The sequence below is a fragment of the Tamandua tetradactyla genome, chromosome 25 (genome assembly GCF_023851605.1).
Source record: "Tamandua tetradactyla isolate mTamTet1 chromosome 25, mTamTet1.pri, whole genome shotgun sequence".
Lineage (NCBI taxonomy): Eukaryota > Metazoa > Chordata > Mammalia > Pilosa > Myrmecophagidae > Tamandua > Tamandua tetradactyla.
The window spans coordinates 11,188,780-11,208,689 of NC_135351.1; the positions used below are offsets into that span (position 1 = coordinate 11,188,780).

The 19,910-nt window shown below is 37.4% G+C and overlaps 1 protein-coding gene and 1 pseudogene across 3 annotated transcripts in view; one reads left to right on the forward strand and one right to left on the reverse strand.

Moving 5' to 3' along the window:
• The window catches only part of LOC143668935 (uncharacterized), a 272,166-nt gene that overhangs the window by 48,147 nt on the left and 204,109 nt on the right, over nt 1–19,910 (forward strand). The gene's annotated exons all lie outside the window — the stretch shown is intronic.
• LOC143668907 (signal recognition particle 9 kDa protein pseudogene) lies at nt 235–627 on the reverse strand (annotated as a pseudogene).

The window sequence follows — 19,910 nt, forward strand, 5'->3', positions numbered from 1 at the left end:
TTTTTTTTTTTTACTGTTATTACTACTTTTATTTCTTTTCTCTATATTAACATTTTATATCTTTTTCTGTTGAGTTGCTAGTTCCTCTAAACTGATGCAAATGTACTAAGAAACGATGATCATGCATCTATGTGATGATGTTAAGAATTACTGAGTGCATATATAGAATGGTATGATTTCTAAATGTGTGTTAATCTCTTTTTTTTTGTCTTTCCGTTAATAAAAAAAAAAAAATTCAGTCGGTTTCCATGGCAACACTGCGGGATTCCTTGGCTACCATAAGCTGCATCAGTTGACTGTGGAATTTCTCAATCTTCTTTATGTCTTGAGCTTGGTCTGTTCTATACACCAAACAAACTAAATCATCTGTTACTTTAATACACAGACTCCCATCAGAATGCCTATATTTGAGAACCACACCTGCCTTCATAGGGTCTGCAAGATAGAGCTTCTCAGCCGCCGGCTGAATTCCTCCCAGGTTGGGTATTGCGGCATGGTGGGCACGGGGTGGAAAGGGAGGAGGGAAGAGAGGCAAGGCCAGGGAGGCAAGGCCGGGAATTCCAGGCGGCGCGACCCGGTACACCTACCCACCCACTGCGACCACCGGACCTACAATAATTTTCAGTCCATTCTACTTTTCCTCTTCTTCAGGGAATCAAATGATATGAATGTTAGCTATTTTGTGATGGTCCCACAGGGCTCTGAGATTCTGTTCATTTTTCTTTGGTTTATTTTTTTCTTGTCCAGTTTGGGTAATTTCTGTTGTTATCTTCAATTTCACTGTTTCTTTATTCTTTCACCTCTATTTATTTTTTCTTTTTTAAAATTGTTTCTATTTTGGTGGTGAGTGCATTCAGGAAGTTCTTTTTAATATTTTGGTTATTGTATTTTTCAGTTCTAACATTTTCATTTAGTTCTTATTTTGCATCTTCCTTTTTTTTTTTTTTTAACTGAGTCTTCTTGTTTTTTCCAATTGTTTCAGTTGTATTTGCAATTACTTGGCTGCTTTAAATTCCTTGTCAGAAAATTTCAGCATTCATGTCATCTCACTGTTGGTGTCTGTTGATTGCTTTTCTCATTAAAGTTAAGATCTTCCTGATTCTTGGTGTGATGAATTATTTTTTAATTGTATCCTGGAGGTCATTTTGGTTACAATGTTTTGAGACTCTGGATCTTATTTAAATATTTTACTTTTTCAGCTGGCCTGCTCTGATAACAACAGTGATAGGGAAGAAGAGATGCTGTCTCATTATTGCCAGGTGGAGTTGGAATTCCAGGGTCCCCATTCAGGCTCCATTAATACCCCATGGAGGAGAGGCACACTGTTACTCCACCACCACCACCACCACCACCACCCCCCATAGCCTCCACTTAAATTGTGGGAGTGAGGGGTTCATTACCACTGGACAGTGATAGAAAGTCTTGGTTTCTTATTTAGCATCTTTGAGAATAAAATGGACTCATTACAGTCGAATGAAGGTAGATGACTAGGCTCCCCATTCGGAATTTGCTGAGGTGAGCAGTGCTGGTTGGACTGCATCTTTTCCCCATGGTGTTTGGCTGGAACAGCATAGTTGTCTAAAAGTTGTTTATCTTCATAGGCTAACTCTTTCCTGGTCCTTTGGCTAGGGAGAGTAGGCTTTTCTTGAAACATCTTTTGTCTGTACCTGTTGGCATTTCTCATTTTCTGTTTTCTGCAGAACCCAGTCTGGGATATATTGGGCAAAAAGAAACCTAGCAAACTCACTGCTGTGTTGTGTCTTGGGTTCCAAATTCTCTAGCTGTTTCACCTTCTTCTCTCTACCTCTTAAACTTTTCTTATGACTGTTTTATAAATAATGTCCATGGTTTATAGCTGTACCCAGGGGGAAGAATAGGGAACTGGAAGACATGACTGGCATTTTAAAATTGGCCATTGCACAATATAAATTTACATTATATGATGCTGATTTTTAAAAATATTCCAGACAACATGTATGGGTTTTGCTCGGATGATAGTAAATGACTTAGAATCAGCTTTATTTTTTCTAGACTTGCTTTTAACTCTCATTAGGATGGGAAGCCTTTGGTCTTAGGCCAATTTGGGTCTATCTCTAGTGAAATACACTCATTAGGACTTAACCCAATGCCCTGTGCATTAGGATGTTGTTCTAGTTTGCCAGCTGCCAGAATGCACCACACCAGAGATGGATTGGCTTTTAATAAAAGGGGATTTATTTTGTTAGTTCTTCAGAGGAAAGGCAGCTAACTTTCCACTGAGGTTCTTTCTTACGTGGAAGGCACAGGATGGTCTCTGCTGGTCTTCTTCCCAGGCCCCTGGGTTCCAACAACTTTCCCTGAAGTGACTTCTTTCTGCATCTCCAAAGGCCTGGGCTAAGCTGCGAGTGCTGCAATGAGGAATGCTGAGCTGCTAGGCTGTGCTACGTTGCACTCTCTCATTTAAGCACCAGCCAATTAAGTCAAACGTCACTCATTGCAGCAGACATGCCTCCTAGCCAACTGCAGATGTAATTAGCAACAGATGAGGTTCATGTACCATTGGCTTGTGTCCGCAGCAACAAAACTAGGTATGCTCACCTGGACAAGTTGACAACTGAATCTAACTAACACAGATGTCTTTCTACTCTAGGCAGTGGGAAAATGAACTATTCCTAGCCCTGTGTGAGCTTCAAGGGGTGTTACTTCTACTCCTTTATGTTGAACCTTTCCCTAGCCTTAAATAACTTCAGCACACCCATGCAAAGATTAATTCTTACCTCAAATCTTCAGAGAATTCTTCTGTATATCTCTAGAGAGTTTTTCTCTGTTCGGTTTCCTTGTCTTGGTGCTTTCCTCACTAAATTCCAGCCTTATTGGCATCCCTAAACTTGGAATCTGTACTTCTCAACTTAGCCAGGTAATGATGTTATGTTTGGTTTCATCTCTGTCCTGCAGCTTGGAACTGCTCAAGCAGTGAACTGGGGAAATTGTAGGAGTCATCTCCTTTGTGTATCTTTATCATCCAGTTTCTGAAAACTGGTATCATATATTTTGTATGATTTTCTAGTTGTGTAAGTTAGAAATTAAGTCCTTTCCTTGTTTATCCATCATCATATTGGAAGTAGAAATCTTTCCTTGCTTTTTACAACCCACTTTCTCCTTCTGGCTTCAATTATTTTCAATTTTTTATAGTACAGCATCTATCTATCTATCTATCTATCTATCTATCTATCTATCTATCTATCTATCATTCATTCATTCATTCATTTGTTTCATCTACATCTTTTTGCCGGAGTGGCATACTCTTAAGTGTCGGCCTTAAAATTTCTTCATTAAGCTATTGAATGATAGTTTAGGAAGTACAAATTCGAGTTTCAATTATTTTTCCCTCAGTACTTTCAATAACTTTATTCCATGAGATCATCTTTAATTGTTGCTAATAAGATGTTTGTTGTTGGTCTAATTATTTTTTCTCTAAATAAGTAATTATCTTATGAAGTTGCTTGTAGGTTTTGTTTTTTTGCATGGGCAGGCACCAGTAACTAACCTGGGTCTCTAGCATGGCAGGTGAGAACTCTGCCTGCTGAACCACCGTGGCCTGCCCAATTTTGTGCTATAATGTTGAACAGTTTTACTATGACATATTTAGCTGTAGATTTGATTATATTACATATTTTTCAGGCTTTGCTGGTTTATTTAATCTAGGGAACTCTTGTTTTTTCTTCAATATTGTAAACCCCCCAGCTATGTTTTAAAATATTGCCACCACCCCGCCTTTTTTTTTCTTTTATTCTGGTATTCCCATTACATATATTCTGGATTTTTGGCATTCAATCTGTTTCTTCTACATCTTTAGTTATCTGTACTGCATTTTGGGTTATTACTTCAGATCTATTTTCCAGTTCATTAAATATCTTTTCAGTGAATTCTAATGTACTTATTAACTCAAAAATTGAATTTCATTTTTTATGACTCTGGTTTTGATTTCCAGAAATTCTATTTGCTTCATTCTCCAAATTGCCTCTTTTTTCCCTTAATGCCTGGTTCTTTAATTCTAATTCTATTAATTATTTAAATTCTAACTTATTTTAAAAGGCTATGCCTATTTTATAGCAATTCTCATCCTATGAAATGTAGCTTCATTGTAGATTATTGTTCTTCTTGTGATTGTTATTTCAGATTATGAGATCATTCTCAGCAGGAGTTGTTTGTTCTATAGAGTCTAGTATACTTTGAGCTGTATAAGTGCCCTTCAGAATAGATTTTCAGTGTAACTTCCCGAACATTCAATTTAGCAGGGCTAAAAATTATTCATTTACTTTGTTTAATTTATGTCTATTCCACCTGCAACTTGTTTTTTCTGTCTTTTATCTCCACATTACTGTAGATTATCTTTATTCTCAAACCTGATTGGTTTTAGGTCATATAGTGTAAGAGATGTATCTAGATACTAAAGTTGCAGTTTAAGGATTCTGTCACTATTGATTGACATTATTTGAATGATCCACCAGCACTATGCTATATAAATACTCAGTGTACTTAAAAATAAGCTCAAAAAATCTTCTGCAAAATATTAACAAATCATCAGCCTATATAAAAGATTATATACCATGACCAAGTAGAATTTATCTCAGGAATATACTGTTGGTTCAACATATGAAAATGAATCTACATAATCATAGATTCATATAAAAATTAGTCTATGTATGTATTATTAAGAAAATAAAGGGAAACACCTCATGATTATCTCCTACATGAAGAAAAATAATTTAATGAAATACAACACTGTTTCATGATAAAACCAATCAGCAAATAAGAATAGGAAGAAACTTCATCAGCATGAGAAAGGGCATTTATGAAAAAACTATAACATCATGCTTAATAGTGAATGACTGAAAGCTTTCCCCTATGATCAGGAATGAGACAAGAATGTTCCCACTTATCACTTCAATTTAACATTTTATTGAGGGTTCTAACCAGTAAAATTAGGCAAAGAAAAGAACTAAAAGTATCCAGTTAGGAAAAGAAGAAATAAGATTATCTCTATTTGCAGATGACGTAATATTATATATAGAAAATTCCCAAATACACACAGACACCTATGAGACATAATAAAGTCTCAGCAAGATATAAAATAAATGTACAAATATCAGTTGTAGTTCTATACAATAGCAATGAACCCCCAAAAAACAAAATTAATGAAAAAATTCCATTTACAATAACATCAAAAAGAATAAAATACTTAGAAAAAAAATCAATCAAAAAGTGAATACCAAAAATGTTGTTGAAGAAGACCTAAATAAATGAGACATCCCATGTTCATGGATTGTAAGACATAATTTTGTTAAAATGGCAATAGTCCACAATTGGCATACAGATTCAGCATATTCACTATGAAAATTCTAGTTGCTAATTTTGCATAAAAGGATATGCTGATCTTAAAATATATATGGACTTGCAAGAGACCCAGAATAGTGCAAACAATTTAGAAAATAAAGCACAAAGTTGAAGGGTTCACACTTTCTTAATTTCAAGACCTACTATAAAGCTAAAATCATCAAGAAAGGTACTGACATAAGAATAGATGTATGGCTCAGTGGAATAGAATTGAGAGTCCAGAAATAAACCCATGATACTATCGTTCAATTGACTGTTAACAAGGGCACCAAAATCATTCAATAGTGAAAGAATAATCTTTTCATTAAATGGTGCTAGAAAAACTGAATATCCACATGCAAAAGAATGAATTTGGCCTCTTATCTCAATCCATGTATAAAAATTAACTCAAAACAAATCAAGGGCTTAAGCTATGGCATCCTTTGAAGGAAACATAGGTGAACAGACCTTGGATTTAGTCAATGAAATATGACACCAAAAGCATGAGCAACAAAAGAAAAATAGAAAAATAGAAATATTGGGCTTCATCAAAGCAAAAAAGTCTTACATATAAAAAGACACCATCAAAGTTAAAATCCTGCAGAATGGGACAAAATATTTGCAAATCATATATCTGATAAGTGTCAAGTACACAAAATATATAAAGAACTCATAATTCAAAAATAAAAAGAGAAAACGGGCAGAGGATTTGAACAGACATTATTTCAAAGAAGATATATAGATTACTAATAATTCTACAAAAATAAATCTATGAAAAGATGATCAATATCATTAGGAAATAAAAATCAACACTGCAACAATATATCACTTCATACACACTTGTATAATTATAATTTAAACATACACATTCACAAACATGCATACACACCAAATGGAAAATAACGAGCATTTTGGAGGATGTGAAGATATTGGAACCATCATACATTTCTGGTGATAATGTAAAATGGTGCAGTGATGGTGGGAAACAGTTTAGCAGTTCCCCAAGATTTAAACCTGGAGTTACCATATCAAATTTTGTAGCTAACAAAAATAAACTGATCTCTTTCTGTGCTAATGGAACTTTAATAAAAAATGAATTTATGAGACCGCAAATAAATATTTTAATAAAACTGCCCACATAAAATTTTATAATGCAGCCAAAATGAAAATTAATAACTAAGCTTTAACTCTACAAAAACTGGAATTTGATAATTTGAAAGTTAACCTTATTTTAATTCTCCTTATTATGTATTGAGTTAAAAGGTAGGCAATGAAAATTTGTTATGTTAATAGGGATACCAAAGACATGTTTTTGAGGAAAATATATAGCTTTTACTTGATATACTTTTACTAGATTCACTAGAAAAACTATTGAAAATACTTCAGAGAAAATAAATTTGAAACCATATAAAAGATACAAAAAAAATTGCTAAAAGGAAACAGCAAGAATTAAAAATGTGAAAGTAAAAATTAGTGAGTTGTGGAGGTGGGCCAAAATGGTGTCATAGGGAGGAGTGGAATTTAGTAAATAGCCGGGTACTATCTGGAACACATGTTTGGTTGCTCTGTGATGGGATACACATTATAGATCAGTTCAGAATGGGTAGAAGGGTGTCCCCCCTACCCCCCATTGGCACAGCAGGCTCAGTCAGAAACACTTCTCCATGGGAAAAGAAGTGGTTTCTGCTGGGAGCAAGGAAAGGCAGCTCAGCCAAGCTCCAATCAGTTTTTTTTTTTTTAACTTTTAGAAAATTGTATAATATAACATATATACAAAGCAAAGAAATAAAAAAGCAATAGTTTTCAAAGCACTCTTCAACAAGTGGCCACAAGACGGATCCCAGAGTTTGTCATGGGCCACCATACAATCTTCTCATATCTTTCCTTCTAGCTGCTCCAGAATATAGGAGGCTAGAGGGCTTAAATATTTTTTTATCATCACAATCAACTTTTTTCCCTTCTTTTTTTTTGGTGAAAAATAACATATATACAAAAAAGCTATAAATTTCAAAGCACAGCACTGCAGTTAGTTGTAGAACATTATTTCAGACTTTGACATGGGTTACAATTTCACAATTTTAGGTTTTTACTTCTAGCTGCTCTAAAATACTAGAGACAAAAAAAGATATCAAGTTAGTGATTTGGCTTTATATTTATGTGTTAAGTCCTATCTTCTAAGTATAATTCCACCATTAACTTTGGTCTTTACATACCTCTCTTTGGGGGTGTTTGGGCTATGGCAATTCTAAAGTTTTGATATTGGAAGGGTCTGTCACTAATATGGGGTAGGGAGATGGAACATATGATGTTCTGGAGAGGCTAGGCTAGGTTTCAAGACTTATCTGGACCAGAGACCTATCTGGAGGTTGTAGGTTTCTGGAAAGTTACACTAGTGCCTGTAACCTTTGTGGAATCTTATATATTGCCCTAGGTGTTCTTTAGACTGGAATGGTCCTGGTTGAGGGTTGGCAGGTTATTATAGGTAGCAAAGTCTACCTGAAGCTTGTGTAAGAGCAACCTCCAGAGTAGCCTCTCTACTGTATTTGAACTCTCTCTGCCACTGATACATTGTTAATTACACTTCTTTTCCACCTTTTGATCAGGATGTAATTGTTGATCCCACAGTACCAGGTCTGGATTCATCCCTGGGAGTCATTGCCCATGTCACCAGTGAGACTTTCACCCCTGGATGTCATGTTCCATGTAGGGGGGAGGGCAATGATTTCACTTGCAGAGTTGGGCTTAGAGAGACTGAGGCCACATCTGAGAAATAACAGAGGTCCTCCAGAAGTAACTCTTAGGCATGCCCATATGTAGTCTAAACTTCTCCACTACCTACATAAGCTTCACAAGAGTAAATAAACCTCACGATTGAGGGCATGGCATAGTTGGGTATTCCTAAAGTTTGACACAGTATCAGGGGGTTCCCTGATGGTAAGGTTTAATAGTTCCATATTGTTTCTTCTCTCCCTCGGGGGACTTTGCCAATGCTATTTGATTATCTGCTTAATATACTCTAGGATGTTTCCAGGTATAACAATAATCTAAACAGGATTAAAGGACCTCTTTCCTGTTCTGTGCTTCCTGTGCTTCAGTTGTTCAAATGAGTTATACAGATAAGTTGAATTCGATTATGTGCTATAGAAAATTTCAGTTCCAGATTAAGTAAACCTTTCTTCCGTTGGTCTCAAAGAATATGGGTGGTTCTAAAATATAGACACTGTCTTCCTTACCCCTATGTTCTGAATTACTTTAACCCCAACCTGTTTGGCTTCATTCTTATCTCTAAATATCAGATTATATGTAAAACAGCCTCTCAAACTCCAGAAATAATAATCACCATTCTGGACTTAATATGTCTGCTCTAAAATCTTAGAATCTAGGCCCCTGTTTTCTTATAAGCACTTTCTAAGGATGACCATACCAGTGTTGTTTTTTTGTTTCTGCCTTATTTTGCCTCACCAAATGTCCCACATGTTCATTCACATCGTTGCATACCTCAAAAAGGACATTGTTCCTTTTTTGTAGCAGCACAGCCTTCGTTCATAAGTATACTCCATTAGTGCATCCTTCAGCCACCTGCATTCATCGGGCATCATGTAGAGGGCCCAAAGTCCACAGTCCATCAACATTCTCAGTTTTAGATAATTTCATTGTTCCCAAGAGAAAGAAAACCAATAAACACACCCTCGCCAAATATGAAATCTAAACCTCCTCTTAGCTCTTGTTCCTCACCCCATTATTTACCTCTGCTGTTGCTGTGGTAGTGCTGATGGTTTCCTTTTGAACATAGCTCATACCATGCAATAGCAGTTTTCCCCTGTACCCTGGACTTAAACATTCTTTATACAAGAATCATATCTTTGAAGTAATTCTTATGAGAACTCATTCATATTTCTAGTGTGAGTCAGTGGGACATGTAGGTCTATACAACCCCTTTCAATCTTGTTCATCCTCAATACAATAATATTACTTCTAGAAATTACCCTTAGTGGCACTCTTTAATTCTGTGTCCTCATCCAGACCTCCCTCTCCTGTCTTTCTTTTTTTCAGTTGGTAGAATTCTTTTTAGTATTTCTGGTAGAGCCAGTCTCTTATTTCTTTCAGGACTTCTTTGTAAAAACTTTATTCTCTCCCTCAGTTTTGAAGGACAGTTTGGCTGGGTACAGAATTCTTGGCTGGAAGTCTTTCTCTTTCAAGATCTTAAATATATCATATCACTGCCTTCTCACCTCCAGGGTGCTAGTTGAATAGTTTGAACTCAGTCTTATTTGAATTCCCTTGTGTGTAGTAGGCTGTTTTTCTATTGCTGCTTTCAGGGTTTTCTGCTTCTCTTCAACATTTGACAAACTGATTAGTATGTGCCTTGGGGAAGGCCTGTTTGGATTTTTGTTCTGTTTGGAGTTCTTTGGGCTTCTTTGACTTGTTTATTTATGTCCTTTATAAGGGTTGGGAAGTTTTCCCCCATTATATCCTCAACTACTCTTCCTAGCCCTTTACTCCTCTCTTCTTCTGGGACACCAGTGATTCTTATATTTGTGTGCTTTGTTTTATCTATCATTTCCTTGAATTGCCATTCAAGTTTTTCCATCTTTTTTGCCATTTGCTGTTTTGAGTCTTTGAAGTCAATTATCCTGTCCTCTATATCACTTATTCTTTCTGCTGTGTCTTCAAATCTAGTGTTGTGTGCCTCTAGTATGTTTTTTATTTGGTCAACAGAACCTTTAATCTCTGTGATTTCCATTGTTTTTCTATTTATTCTTTCAAATTCCTCTTTGTGCTCTTCTACTGTCTTCTTGATCTCCGTTATGTCATTTGCTATTCCACTTATTTTATTAAGTAGATTTGTATCAACACATTTGATTAGTTCCAATGTCTGTGTCTTTTCCGGTGTTTTAATTTGGTCATCGGGCAGGGCTATATCTGTCTGCATTGTGATATGCTTAATGATCTTCTGCTTTCTTTGTGGCATGTAAATATCTTGAATGATGTACTCTGGGAGTCGATTTTTTTCGGTAGTCTACGGCCTTGTGTTTGCAGGATGGTTGTACAGCAGGGAGCAGGGCATGAGGTGGAGTACTCAGTAAGGAATTTGTTTCAGGGCAGGTATGGGTGCAGGTTGGCGACGTTACATTGAGACTTGCGAATGTGAGTGCCCAGCAGCCAGGGAGGATGTAGCTGTGTGGGTGCACTGGTCTGGGGGCACCTGGTGTGTGCTGGTCTAAGGCAGGAGGACCTTTGTGCGCATGCTTAGAGCTGTGGCAGCAGGTTGGCATTATACCTTCATGGATTGGAAACAGATGTGACCTAGCTGTGCAGGTTGGCACTTTCTCAGGGTTGGGAAATGAGGCTGAGGGCTGTGCCCATGCCTGGTTCTAGGGCTGTTGTAAAGTGCAGTTCCCAGAACTGAGTGACGTGATTGCGGGCCTGTGCATGTGTGGGCCTTGGAGTGCCATAAAGGGATGCGTTGAGCTCAGGGAGGGTGGGGTGAGGCTGTGTGACACTATGGGCAGGGGGCTGGGGTAGCCTAGGTATGGAGGTTAGTGCCCACAACCTTTACACACTGGCAACAGCCTACAGGGAACAGAGAGGGGGAGTTTAATGCTTGAGTGGTGTGCAGGAGAGGTGGGTTGGGCTGCACTTGGGGTGGGGGGTGGGGCAGGTAGTGCACTGGGGGCTAGTGGGGTGGGGTGCCTGGACATGGGAAATAGGAGAGGGTGATGGGATTCAGGTACATGTGATATAGGGTGAGTTGCTGGGCATGGGGCTGCACTGGTGAGGGTAGCACGCCTAACAACGTGGCCTGGTTTACTTCCTAGTCCTGCACTACAATAAGTGCACTCCCTTAGGCTCCTCAGCTCTATGCTAGACTCCAGCTTTCTGCCTCTCAGTTCCTTAACCTCTGCAACCAGGACTGCTGCATGTGGTGCAGAAGGCCCTCCAAGATCAGCTGCACTTCCGAATCACTGCCTCAGTCACCCTCCCATCTCCTTTCCAACCTTTCCATGGAGCAGGACTAATCTCAAGCCACTCTAGTTGGCCATCTTCTTGGAAGTCCATTTAGTTTTTTATTTCTACAATTACAGTTTTTATTTTTAGAATTTTCATTTTTTTTCATCCACATCTCAGCCCCACCAAATTGTGAGCTCCATGATGGAAGGGACTAGGCTTTTGGTATCAGTGTGTAGTACAGGCCAGACCCCCTGAAGATGCTCAATGAAAATCATAATCATTGAGTTGATACAAATCCCACAGTAGACAGGACTGCTCACTCATGGTCAAGAATCCGATTTTTGAAGAATTCCTTTCCCATACCACTTGTTTTTGTCTGTCCAAGTGCTAGACTGCAACACACTAGAGATGGATCAGCTTATAATGAAAGGGAATTTATTTATTTAAAAACTTATGGTTCTTCAGAGGAAAGGCATCTAACTTTCACCTGAGGTTCTCTCTTACATGGGAAGGTACACAGTGATGTCCGCTGGCCTTCTGTCCTTGCCTCTGGGTTCCAACTGCTTTCCACGGGATGATTCCTTTCTTCCTCTCCAAATGTCTGGGCTGAACCATGAGTGCTGAGATGAGGTAAATGAGCTGCTTGGGCTGTGCTTCCAATTACAGTTTTAATTAACAAAATTTGTCTGCTGAATACAAGCTCCAAGCAACAAGAATAAGCAGGGAAGGAATCCAGGGGTGTCTCCTGGCAGATAGGATATGGGACTGCTGCAAAAAATAAAAACAAAAACTGATGCTTTTGGAGTAAGCCCAGCTAAGAATACTGAAAAAGGGCTGTGGCCCAGGGCATATAAAACCAGTACCAACTCTGGTTCTTGACAAGAGAACCTTGGGGACTAGGGACTGGCTCTGAAAATGGATTTTGTGTTTGACCTAGTCTAAATAACTCATTAGAGAAAGCATCAGGCATTTTCAATTGTCAGCCCTGATTCAGGTGGGGCAGTTAAGTCTGAGAGTCAAAGTCACAAGGCAAGTGAAGGAAATAGTTTCCTAAAGGGCTTATCTTACCCAGGAAAATGGAATTGGGGTTCAGCTCAAATGGTGCCTTCAATCAGAGAAGTCAGACCTCAGGGATTAAATCCTAAGTCTACCTTCTATCTCAGCCTCTGTTTCAACCATGCCTCAGGCAGCTACAAGGTCAGCTTAAAATTAAAGGCATCATACCACTTTATATCAGTGGAGAGTTACAGGCTGACAAACACCATCTTCTGGGAAGGATAGGAAAAGCACAGAGTATAAAGGCTTCATAGGAATCTCTAACAACTTTCTGGGTCTCATCTCAGGGAAATGTGATACTGTTTACACCCTGCTCCTGAGACCTGGACCCATCTTGTCAGGGAAAATCAAACTGGGGTCAATGGTATCTGGGGAGATCATCTTTAAAAATATATCCCATTTAGGCATGGGAAGAACCAGAAAAACAAGAGCTGAACAATTCTGAACCATTAACTAGAACTATGCTTGGACTCTAGAATAAGTTGAACTGAATGCCAAAGAACAGATAGAGAACAAAGCCAACCAACAAGGAAACCCTATGTAAAAGAGTGAAAACAACCTCTATAATGTTTATTCAAGGAAATCAGAGGAACCAACAAAAAATTATGTCATGCTAGGAAAAACAAAGATATGGCCTAGTCAAAGGAACAAACTAACTTCAAGTGAAATACAGAGTTAAAACAACTAATTAATGTTCAATCAAACATGCTAAATCAAGTCAAAAATCAAATCAATGACATGAGGTGAAGATATGGCAAAAGAGATGAAGGACAGAAAGAAGACATTTGGCAACCATAAAGAAGAACTCAAAAACCTGAAAAAGCAAATGGCAGCACTTTTGGGAATGAAAGGCACAATAGAAGACATAAAAACACAATGGAAACTTACAACAGCAGATTTTAAGAGGCAGAAAAAGAATTAGTGAATTAGAAGATAAGACATCTGAAATCTTACGCACAAAAGAACAAAAGGGAAAAGAATGGAAGAATATGAGTAAAGTCTCAGGGAATAAAATGACAACATGTGCGTGAATATACATGTTATGGGTGCTCTAGAAAGAGAAGAGAATGGAAAAGAGACAGAAAGAATAATGGAGGGAAAAAATCACTGAAAATTTCCCATCTCTTATGAAAGACATAAAATTGCAAACCTCAGAAGCACAACAAACAGAATATATCTGCATAGACCTACTCCAAGACATTCACTAATCAGATTGTCAAATGTCAAAGACAAAGAGAGAATTCTGAAAGCAGTAAGAGAAAAGTGACCCATCATATAAAGGAAAACTTGATGAGACTATGTGTGGATTTCTCAGCAGAAGCCATTGAGGTGAGAAGGCTGTGGTGTGAGATGTTTAGACTCTGAGAGAGAAAAACTACCAACCAAAAATTCTATACCCAGAAAAACTGTCCCTCAAAAAATGAGGGAGGGGCGGGCCGCGGTGGCTCAGCGGGCAAGAGTGCTTGCCTGCCGTGCCGGAGGACCCCGGTTCGATTCCCGGCCCCAGCCCATGTAAAAAACAAACAAACAAACAAAATATAATAAAAAAACAAGAAAATGTTTAAAAATGTTTCCCTTTCTTCCTCCCTTCCTTCCTTCCATCCTTCCTTCCTTCTCTGTCTTTCCTTCCCTTCCTCCCTCTCTCTTTAAAAAAAAAAAAAAAAAAATGAGGGAGGATTTAAAATATTTTCAGACAGACAACGAGAAAATTTGTGAATGAAAGATCTGCTCTACAAGAAATACTAAAGGGAGCACTGCAGGCATATAAGAAAAGATAGAAGAGGAAAAGAGAGGTCTGGAGAAGAGTGTAGAAATGAAGACTATCAGTAAGGGTAAAAAGTAAAAACAGATATGATTTATAAAATCCAAAAGACAAAATGGCAGCAGAAACTACTGCTTTTAGAGTAATAACATTAAATGTTAATAGTTAAACTCCCCAATCAAAAGTACATAGACTAGCAGAATGGATTAAAAAACAGGACCCATCTATATGTTGTCTACAAGAGACTCACTTTAGACCCAAGGACAAAAACAGATTGAAAGTGAAGGGCTGGAAAAAGATATCTCATGCAAACAACAACCAGAAAAGAGCAGGGGCAGCTATACTAATACACAATAAATTAGACTTCAAATGTAAAACAAAAAGACAAAGAAGGACACTATGTATTAATAAGTGCAACAATTCATCAAGAAGACATAACAGTCATAAATATTTATGCATTGAGCCAGAGTGCCCCAAAATACATGAGGAACACAGAGAACACTGAAGGGAGAAGTAGACACCTCTAAAATAATAGTTGGAGACTTCAATGCACCACTCTCAACCATGGATAGATCATCTAGACAGAAGATCAATAAAGAAACAGATTTTGAATAATATAATAATATGATAAATGAACTAGACTTAACAAACATTTACAGAACATTAAACCCCACAAGAGTAGGTTATATATATTTTTTCTCAAGTTCTCACAGATTTATCTGCAGGATAGATCACATGTTGGGTTGCAAAGCAACTCTCAATCAATTTTAAAAAATTGGAATTATACAAAGCAGTTTCTCAGATCATAATGGAATGCAGTTGGACATCAATAACTGGCAGAAGGTCAGAAAATTTACAAATATATGGAGGCTAAACAATACACTGTTAAACAACCAGTGGGTCAAGGAAGAAATTACATGAGAAACCAGTAAATATCTAAATGCAAGTGCAAATAAAAAAGACACCATATCAAAACTTATGGGATGCAGGCAAGGTGGTGCTGAAAGGAAAATTGAATGTCCTAAATGCCTATATTTAAAAAGAAGAAAGAACAAAAGTTAAGGAATTAACTGTTCACCTGAAGGAACTAGAGAAAGAACAGGAAACTAACCCCAAAGCAAACAGAAGGAAAGAAATAATGAAGATTAGAACATAAATAAATAAAATTGAGAACATGAAAATAGTAGAGAGAAACCCAAAACCAGAAGTTGGACCTTTAACTAGGCAGAGAGAGAGAGAGAGAGAGAGAGAGAGAGAGAGAGAGAGAGAGAGAGAGAGAGAGAGAGAGAGAGAGAGAGAGAGAGAAGGAGGGAGGGAGGGAGGGAGAGAGAGAGAATACAAATAAATACAATCAAATGTGAGAGGGGACAAAACTACTGACTCCACAGAAATAAGGAGGTAATGAGAGGTTACTATGAGGAATTATATGCTAATAAACTAGACAATGTAGACGAAATGGACAACTTCCTAGAAAAGCATGAACAACATTGACTTGAGAAGAAATAGATGACCTCAACAAACCAATCACAAGTAAATAGATTTAATCAGTCATCAATAAGCTCCCCCAAAAGAAAAGTCCAGGACTGGATGGCATCACATATGAATTCTACCAAGCATTCAATAAAGAATTAGTACAAATCCTGGGCAAATCTTCATCTAGATTGAAGAGGAGGGAAAGTTACCTAAATCTTTTTATAACACCAACATCACCCTAATACCAAAGTCAGATAAAGATACTTAAGAAAATTACAGACCAATCTCTTTAATGAATATAGGTGCAAAAATTCTCAACAAAATACTCACAAATTGAATCCAGAAGCACATTAAAAGAATTGTACATCATGAATGAGTGAGATTTCTTCCAGCTTGGCAAGGCCTATTCAATACAAGAAAATCAATATAATAGACCTTACCAATCAAAGCAGAAAAACCACATGATCATCTTGATTGATGCAGAAAAGACATTTAACAAAATTCAACACCGTTTCTCAATGAAAACACTTCAAACAATAAGCATAGAACGGAACTTTCTCAACATGATAAAGGGAATATATGAAAAACCCACAATTAACATCAAACTCAGTGGGGAAAGACTGAAAGCTTTTCCTCTGAGATCACGAACAAGATAAGGATGTCCACTGTCACCATTGCTATTGAACATTGCGCTGGAAGTTCTAGCTACAGCAATTAAAAAAGAAAAAAAAAGGCATCCAAATAGGAAAGGAAGAAGTAAAATTTTCACAGTTTGCAGATGACATGATGTTATGTATCAGAAATCCCGAAAAATTGACAGCAAAGTATTAGCGCTAATAAATGAGTACAGCAAAGTAAGAGGGCACAAGATCAAAACCCCCAAATCAGTAGTGTTTCTATACATTAGTAATGAACAATCTGAGGGGGAAATCCAGGGAAAAAACTTCCATTTACAATAGCAACTAAAAGAATAAAATATTTAAGAATAAATTTAACCAAGGCCACAAAAGACAAGAAATTGCTAAGAGAAATCAGAGAATACCTAAATTAATTGAAGGACATACCATGTTCATGGATTGGAGGACAAAGTATAATTAAGATATCAATTTACTCAAATTGATTTATAGATCCAATGCAATGCCAATTAAAATCCCAACAGCTTAATTTGCAGAAATAGAAAAACCAATAATCAAATTTATTTGAAAGGACAGGGTGCCCCACATAATCAAAAATAGTTTGAGAAAAAGGAATGAAGTGGAGGTTTCACAAAAACTTGACTTTAAAGCATATTACCAAAGCTACAGTGGTCAAAACAGCATAGTATTGGCATAAAGATAGATATATTGACCAATGTAATCAAACTGAGTGTCCAGAAATGGACCCTCTCATTTATAGACAATTGATCTTTGATCAAGCTAACCCCCTGAGACAGAGCAGCCTCTTCAATAAATGGTGTTTGGAGAACTGGATATCTATATCCAAAAGAATGAAAGAGGACCCATATCTCACACCTTATACAAAAATTAACTCAAAATGGATCGGAGACCTAAACATTAGAGCTAAGACCATAAAGTTTTTAGAAGAAAATGTAGGGAAATATCATAAAGAATTTTTGATGGGAGGTGGTCTTACCAACATGAACTAACATTAATGAGTGAACTTTGAGGGTCAAAGTTAAGAACACAGGTTACCAGGAATTAGAAAGAGGGTAGAGCTTGGGCATTTGATACGGAAGGATTTCAAAATGTTCAATAGGACTGATTGTAAAGATCCAGAAATGGATAGCACAATACTATCTGATGGTAGCAAAATATTCTAAGTACACTGAATGAAGCTAAGTGTGAGTATGATTGAGAGAGGAGGGCTGGGGACATGAATGACACCAGAATTAAAGACAGAGGATAAGGACTGGGAAGGTATAACTTCGCGATGCCTAGAGTGGACATGATGATGATTAAATGTACAAATACAAGAATACTTTTGCATGAGGGACAGCAAATCAATGCCAACATTGTAAGGGGTTGAAAATGGGATGCGATATGGGGAAAAATAAAATCAATGCAAACTAGGTTCTATAATTAACAGTAACATTGTAGTATGCTTCCATCGAATGTAGCAAAGGCAATATCCTAAAGCTAAATGTCTATAAATGGGGAAAAGGGGGAGAGGTATGAATTCTCTGCAGAAGAAATGGAAACGTCCTCATATAGACTGTAATGGTGAAGCCATGGCTATGTGATTATACAAGGAACTATTGATTTTTACTTAGGTAGGATTGTATGATGTGTGAATGAAATTGTTTAAAAATGAACAGGGAGAAACAAGTGCTAGAGAAAATGTGGAGAAAGAAATGTACCTATTCACAGCTGGTAGGAAAGCTGAGAGGTGCAGCCCCTCTGGAGGGCAGTGTGGTGGTTCGACAGGCGACTAGAGATGGGGTTGCCCTATGATGATGCAACCCTGCAGTTAGCTGTATTCTTGGAGGAACTGAGAGTGGGGACATGAATGGACATTTCTGCACTGGGGGTTATGGTGGCAGTGTTTGAGTTTTGCAATGGATGGAGGTGGACTAAGGAACAACAACTGAAGAATGGATGGGGGAATTGGTGCATACACATGAAAACAGACTACTAAGTGGCTAAAAGAAGGAATAAAGTTGTGAAGTATGCAACTAGGTAAATGAAATTTGAGGAGAGTATGTTGAATGAAATAAGCCAGAAATGAAAAGAGAAATATTATAATATCTCACTAATATGGACTAATTATAATGTGCAATGCTGAGAATTGAACCTGAGAGCATAGGTTATCAGGTTGGGTCCTATTGCAAAGCTCTTTCAGGAGTCATATCTACTCCAGAGTTATAACTGTTATTTCTAAATTCAGAGATGCTGAGCTTTTTGTGTATTACCCAGTCATTTCCTGGACCTTTGGATATATGTGTGATATCTGAGGCTCAGAATTAGAGTTCTGCAGCTATGAAAGTCCGCATTACCCCATACAACAACTGTTCAAAGCACTGAAAACATTATCAGATTTCAATTAGAGATGAGAATGACGCTGATCTGGGTAGGACTAAGGTAAATCAGTCTAAAGGGTAAAGGATGATCCTGACTGTATTTGAAAACTTCAACTTCTGTTTGAGATCAAAGGAAAAGATGCTTATTTGAAGCAAAATCTATATTTTTCAGCAGCATGCTGTCGAATTCAACTTGTATGGCCAGCTTATTCAAACACCGTAACTTCATGGAATCTTGATGAGGGAGAGAGATCTTGTTGGTTTGTACAGTTGGTGTGATGCCAGGATACATTCCAGAGTAATCTGGGCAGAAGATTCAAAAGTATTTGCAAAGTCCTCTTGAGGAGCTAGGGGAAAAGTTGGAAATATTAAACTTCCCCACCTGGGGAAGACCTGATATGATATTCTTGTAAGCATGGGGGACTGCCAGTTTGATGGACCAGGCCCTCAGTCTTATGAAACTTAATCCTGCAAAGGAGAAGCTAAGCCTGCTGATTATACCTAAGAGTCACCCCAGAGAACCCCTTTTATTTTTCAGATGTGGTCTCTCGCTCTCTCTAAGCCGTCTCAGCAGGTGAAATCACTGTGCTCCCCACTACATGGGCCATGAGTCCTGGAGTATAAATCTCCCTGGCAATGGGGGTCATGACTCCCAGGAATGAGCCCGGCACTGGCATCATGGGACTGAGAAAGCCCTCTTGACCAAAAGGGGGAAAAGAAATGAAATCAAATTTCAATGGTTCAGATTTCAAACAGACTCAAAAGGTCATTCTGGAGGTTATTCATACGCATCATATAGATATCCATTTTCAGTTTTTGGTTTATGGGAGTAGCTAAAAAGAATTACCTGAAACTGTTGAATTGTAATCCAATAGCCTTGATTCTTGAAGACAGTTGAATAACTATAGAGTTTTTAAGGTGTGACCATGTGATTGTGAAAACCTTGTGACTCCCTTTATCCAGTGTATGGACAAATAAGTAAGAAAACAAAAAGACTAAAAAAATAATAAGTAGGTCATGGGTATGGGATGATTTGGGTTTTCTTTTTTACTTTTATTCTTTTTATTTTTATTTTTTTGAGTAGTGAAAATGTTCAAAAATAGATTGTGATGATGAATGCACAGCTATATGATGATACTGTGAACTGCCGACTGTATAATATGGATGATTGTATGTATGTATGTGAATATATATCTCAATAAAATTCATTCAAAAATTAATGAGTTATGAAATAGAAAAAAATTGAACTGATAAAAATATTCCAAGAGTTATTTCCTTAAAATAACCAAATAGTAG